We start from the raw sequence: 4,634 nt of genomic DNA on the forward strand, positions 1-4,634 counted from the left end.
GTTTTAGATTCCATATACAAGTAAGAACATGCAGTTTGTCTTTTGTGCCTAGCTTAGTTCACTTAACATAATGTACAATCCAACCTATGTTGAAACAAATGACAGAATTATCTTCTTTTTAAAAGCTGAATAGTCAGCTGGGCACAATGGCTCACACCTGTAATCCCAGCACTTTGGGAGGCCAAGGTGGGAGGATTGCTTGAGCCCAGGAGTTTGACACCAGCCTAAGCAACATAGCAAGACCTCATCTCCACAAAAAATAAAAAAATAAAAAATTATCCTGACATGGTAGTGTATGCCTGTAGTCCCAGCTACTTCGGAGGCTGGGGTGGGAGGATTACCTGAACCCAGGAGGTCAAAACTGTAGTGAGACGGAACTGTGCCACTGCACCCTATTCTGGGTAACAGAGGAAGCAAGACACTGACCAAACACATAAAAATAAAAATTTTAAAAGGCTGCGTAGTATTTATTGTGTATCTATACCACATTTTCTTTATTCATTCATCTGTGGATGAACACTTAGGTTGATTCCACCCCTTGGCTCTTGTGACTGGTGCTGCAATGAATATGGGAGTGCAGATCTCTTTGACAATTTTATATCAGTACCATGCACTAACTAATTGAACCACTGGAGTCATGTGATTTACTTTACTGACAAATTAATCTCAAATCTTTGGGGTAAATACTCAGAAATAAGGTAGCTGGATCATAGGGTGATTTTTTTTTTTAACTTAGAGATCTGGTCTCACTCTGTTGCCCAGGCTGGAGTGCCCACTGCAACCTCAGATTCCTGGGCTCAAGTGATCCCCCCCTGCCCTCAGTCTCCCAAAGTTCTGGGATTACAGGTGTTGGTTACTGCACCCGGCCATATATGGTAATTTTATTTCTAGTTTTTTTGAAGAACCTCCATACAGTTTTCCATAATGGTTGTACTAATTTATATCCCCACCAACAGTGTACAAGGGTATCCTTTTCTCCACATCCTTGCCAACATTTTATCTTTTATCTTTTTGACAATAGCTATTCTGACAGGTGTGATTTTAATTTGCATTTCCCTAGCGCAAATGCAATTAGCAGTGTTGAACAATTTTTATATATCAGTAGGTCATTTGTATGTCTCCTTTTGAGACATGTCCCTTCAGATCACATGCTCATTTTCTAATTGAGTTGTTTTTGTTCTTTTGCTATTTAGTTGTTTGAGTTCTTTATATATTTTGAATATTAACTCCCTTATCAGATGTATGGCTTTTAAATATATTTTCCTAATCCATAAATTGTCTCTTCACTCATGTTTCCTTTGCAGAAAGCTTTTCAGTTTGTTTTTCAGTTTGCTTTTCCCATTTGTTTTTTTGTTTGTTTGTTTGTTTTTTGTGTTTTTTTGGTTTTTGTCATCTGCACTTTGGGGTCAAATAAAATCAAATCAATTGCCCAGGTCAATGTTATTTCGTTTTTCCCCTTTGTTTTCTTCTAGTAGTTTTAGGGCTTCTAGTCTTACATTTAAGTCTCTGGTCTATTTTGAGTTGATCAGAAGATATGACTAGGAATTTTTAAATTACACTGCTTTCATATGGTCTTTGCTATCTCTCTTTAACAGAATGTATCTGTTTTCTAGTCTACTCTTTCATTGAGCATATTAGACATGTAGGGACTTGGCTTTAAACATGGGCTCATATTCAAAATCTGTGCCATATTTGGATTCAAAATCTTATTTCCTGATTTCATGTAGCTATTAAAATACAAGTCCCTTGCTTACTGAGATTGATAAATGCCCCAGGGGCACCTGTGACTTCAAACCTACTCACTACTTTAGTTTTTGCCTTCTCTTTTATTTTATTTTTTCTTTCTCTCTTTGAAGTCAGCCATGCATCTGAAAGTCAGCCATGTATTTGTTTGTTTGTTTTATTTTGTAGTGACAGGGTCTCACTGTGGTAAGACAATAATAGCAATCAAGACTATCATCACCACAAACAGTAATCAACATCATTCAAAAATCAGTACCAGTAATCAAGAGCATCAAAACACAACATTCAAAAACTAGCATTATGGCTCTTTAATGTGTGGTTCACAAGAACAATTTTAAAACTATATATAAAGAACATAAAAAACTTATGACCCAAATAGAAAACTATGGATTGAAGAAAAGCATGAAGACATATTGAGTTGCCTATAGGAAATAAAACTCTGAGGTACTCATGCTGTGTAAAGAGTTAAGCTCCAAATGCTGTTGGTTTTTAGTCTGTGTAAATTTAATCAAGTCATTAAATTCGGGAGTCTTTTTTCTCAGTGGGGAAATGAAATAATACAGAAGATATTTGTAAACTATAAAACAATACAACTGTAGATTCTTATTTTTATTATTGATAATTGTGTTATGAAGAAACCAGGTGACAGTAGAAAGTCATAAATGCAACTAGAGAGATTTAGAACTTCAGTACTGAATTAACCTGTGTAAAACAAAGTTTCACCCTGATGTTTTGCAAATAAAGAAGTAAATTATGAAGTCATATTTTGACTGAAATCAGAGACTACAATTTTTTTTAAAATTTTATTTATTTATTTTTGAGTTGGAGTCTCACTCTGTCGCCCAGACTGGAGTGCAGTGGCCACTCCCAGCCACTGCAGCCTCGTCCTGCTGGGCTCTGGTGAGCCTTCCGCCTCAGCCTTCCGAGTAGCCGGAATTACAGGCATGCGCTACCATGCCTGGCTGATTTTTTGGTTTATTGTAGAGACGAGGTCTCACTGCCCAGGCGGGAAATTGTTTATCTTTTAGAGCTTTGAAGATAGGGCTCCAAGCTCTCCTAGCTTGGAGGGTTTCTGTAGATAAATCTGCTGCTATTCTAGTTGTTTATCCCTGGTAGGTAGTCTGGCTTTTTTTCTTGCTGCCTCTAGGATTTTTTTTTTTATACCTACTTCTTTAGGCAAATTATTATGTGTATGGGAGTTGGTCTTCTCATTTGTTGTCTTGCAGGGGTTCTCTGAATCTCTTGTGTTTGAATTTTTGCATCATTGATGAGATGAGGGAAGTTTTCTTGAATGATTTCATGAAATATTTGTTCCAGTTTGACCTCTGTTTTTCTGCCTCAGGAAGGCCAATTACTCTTAGGTTTTTTTTCTCTTGAAGTAATCATTCATCTCTTGATGGTTTGGTTCTGTCTTTTTAAACTTCTTTTCTATGTTTTTAGACAGTTTGGGTTAGTTCTGTGTTTGGGTCTTCGAGCTCTGAGATTCTTTCTTCTGCTTGGCTAATTCTGCTTTCCATGCTTATTAATTTGTTATTTATTTCCATCATAGTATTCTTTACTGCTATTATTTCTGTCATCAGCTCCTTCTTATTTTCCTCTTGTCTCTCCTCAATTTTTTTATTCTCTCTATTAATGTCTTGATGTCTGGGTTTGTTGCATGTGACCAGTCATTCTGGGGGCTCTTCATTGTTTGTGTTCCAAAGTCTGTTTCCTCAGTGTCTGACCTCCCAGGGGTCTGTGTGAGACCTGTATTCTTCTTTTGGTTTTTCTTCATTTGTGCAGATTTTTCTTCCCTACTTTTCCCTTCCCTCCACTTCACCGTCTTCTTTAATTCAGGGATGGAGGGGTTGTTTTTACTTCTGTTTGCTCAATCTCCTATTCTTCTTGATGTATATCCTCTTTGTTCAATTCTGGAGTTGGACTATAGGTTGGGGGTGGTCCTTTTTGCAGTTTTGAGATTTACTTAAGTGGGGAGCTGTGGTTCAAAATCTATCTGCAGATCCTGGTATCTGACGACAAGTGTATGGATAATCTGAAACCCACTTCCCACTGCCTTGAAATCTGTCCATGTAGTGGGATTGTGGGTTTACTCCCTGAAATAAAACGAGGTTAACAGAGGGAAGAGAATGGAGCGGACAGTGGGGGTTGGGGGGGAAAGAGAGAGGAGTAAGGGGGAAAACAGACAGGTGTGCCAACAAATGGAGAAAGAGACAAAAGCTAAAACAGACAAAAATAATAAACCATGGCTACAAACTAACCAACTACCATACAGAAAAAACTAAAACATACAATGATGCTAACATACAAACTAACCAACCTTCTTATTGGTGTGCTATTCCTCTATACAAATATAGGGTTTAAAGAGAGAAGAAAAGAAAAGGAAAAGATAAAAAGGTTGGGGAACAAAAGAAAAGAAATAGAATCAAGTCAGTAAACTAACAGAACCAATCAACCACACTCTGAGACTTTTTGTTTAAGTTCAATGTCCTTTCAGCTCTGATTTCTAGTTGTCTTTTCAGCCTGGTAAATTTGTTCACAGTCAGGGTCAGCTGCCCCTGGCCTGCTGTAAAGGGCAGTTCAGATCACCTCTCAGTTCACCACTGCCCAGTTCACCACTCAGATGTGGCCTTTGTCAATCAAGCTTCTGTTTTTCCCATTTCGGTGTTGTTACCTTGAATCGCCAGCAGGTGGTGCTCCAGATGGTCTTTATCTCAGTTGCTTGCCCTAGATAGGAGCCGCAATGGGAACTGCTGCCTCATGGCACACAGGGGGAGACCCACAGCGTGGCAGGATGTCCCGGTGGCAGTAGTGACCGCATTGATCTCAGCAGATCTTGCTTGCAGGAGCGTCACGGTCTGAAGTCGTGGGTCATCTCAGGCATGGGCAGTGCG

This window comes from Carlito syrichta, unplaced genomic scaffold (assembly GCF_000164805.1).
Source record: "Carlito syrichta isolate Samal-C Ts95f unplaced genomic scaffold, Tarsius_syrichta-2.0.1 Scaffold288532, whole genome shotgun sequence".
Taxonomy (NCBI): domain Eukaryota; kingdom Metazoa; phylum Chordata; class Mammalia; order Primates; family Tarsiidae; genus Carlito; species Carlito syrichta.